This window comes from Eurypyga helias, unplaced genomic scaffold (assembly GCF_000690775.1).
Source record: "Eurypyga helias isolate BGI_N326 unplaced genomic scaffold, ASM69077v1 scaffold21940, whole genome shotgun sequence".
Lineage (NCBI taxonomy): Eukaryota > Metazoa > Chordata > Aves > Eurypygiformes > Eurypygidae > Eurypyga > Eurypyga helias.
The window spans coordinates 3,816-4,910 of record NW_010225312.1 but is presented as its reverse complement, the minus strand read 5'-3'; the positions used below and the strand labels follow the sequence as shown (position 1 = coordinate 4,910).

Below are 1,095 nucleotides of genomic sequence, written 5' to 3'. Positions count from 1 at the left end.
CCCCGCCCCTGCCAGTGGCTGAAGGTGCTGCTGCTCATCCCCAGGGCCTCTGGGCATGGAGCCCAGCCTGGGCCGCCTGTGCGATTGGGGTCAGGGTTTCCTGGGGATTTACTGTCATTTACCATATGCCACCGGTGGAAATCCTGTGCAGCCGTAGCCTTCTGGGAGGGCACAGAGAGCATGCCAGGACCTCCCCTGCTGCCCCCCCCAGTCGCACCTGGAGCCAGTGCCAGGGTCTGGGCAAACCAAATCTCACTTTGACAGTGCTGGGGTCTGCTCCCTGTGTGGCCCGGCGGGTGGGACCCATGGGTGGTGGTGGGGACGTTATGCTGGGCAGCTGCCAGCTGTGAGGGTGGTGCCAGGCTGGGGGCCTGCAGCTCCTTGTTGGCCTTAAAGATTTGGGTCATCTCCACTGAGCAGTCCCAGTTGCAATGGCCTGTGGGGGCTGGGATCAAGCCCTAGCACCCTGTTTGTAGTGCTGGAGTAGGGGTCCATCCCCTCGCTAGTACCTTCTCTTGTCCGAGGTGCCCCGGGCAGGATGGAGCAAACAGGAGGTCCTGGGGTGCCCAGGGACCTGTTTGCCTCTGGCTGGGCTGTGACAGTGCCACCAGGCACCTGCGAGACACACACAGACACTGTGCTGCCCTGGGGACCCACATACTGCCCACACTCCTCCGTGGTAGCCAGGCCCTGTCCCCAGGTGTCATGATCCCTCTGCTCTGTGTCATCCCCAGTGGGTGCTGGCCTTTGAGATCTTCATCCCCCTGGTGCTCTTCTTCATCCTCCTGGGGCTGAGGCAGAAGAAGCCGACCATCCCTGTAAAGGAAGGTGAGTACCGGCGGGATGCTGCCTGGGACATCCGCGCTTGGGGCACCCACACTTGGGGCCACCCCGGGGCTCTGGGGAGCTGCTGCAGTACCCTGGGGATAGCCTGGAGGGGTGGGGGCTGTGACAGCTGGTGGGGACCCAGAGGGGCCTTGGGGGGCACAGCTGGGCAGGGCTGCAGCTGAGGGCTGGTGGGGCAGACACAGGGGGGCTGTAGAGTCAGGGTCAGCCCCAGCTTGGGGGGGCTCCCCTGGGGGTAGCAGTGCCAAC

General features: G+C 64.5%; 1 protein-coding gene across 1 annotated transcript in view; it reads left to right on the top strand.

Moving 5' to 3' along the window:
- Positions 1 to 734: 734 nt before the first annotated feature.
- The window catches only part of LOC104507752 (ATP-binding cassette sub-family A member 2-like), a gene marked incomplete at its 3' end in the record, with an annotated part of 3,800 nt that continues 3,439 nt past the window's right edge, over positions 735 to 1,095 (top strand). The window contains exon 1 of the mRNA XM_010149131.1: positions 735 to 832. The remainder of the gene's footprint in view (positions 833 to 1,095) is intronic.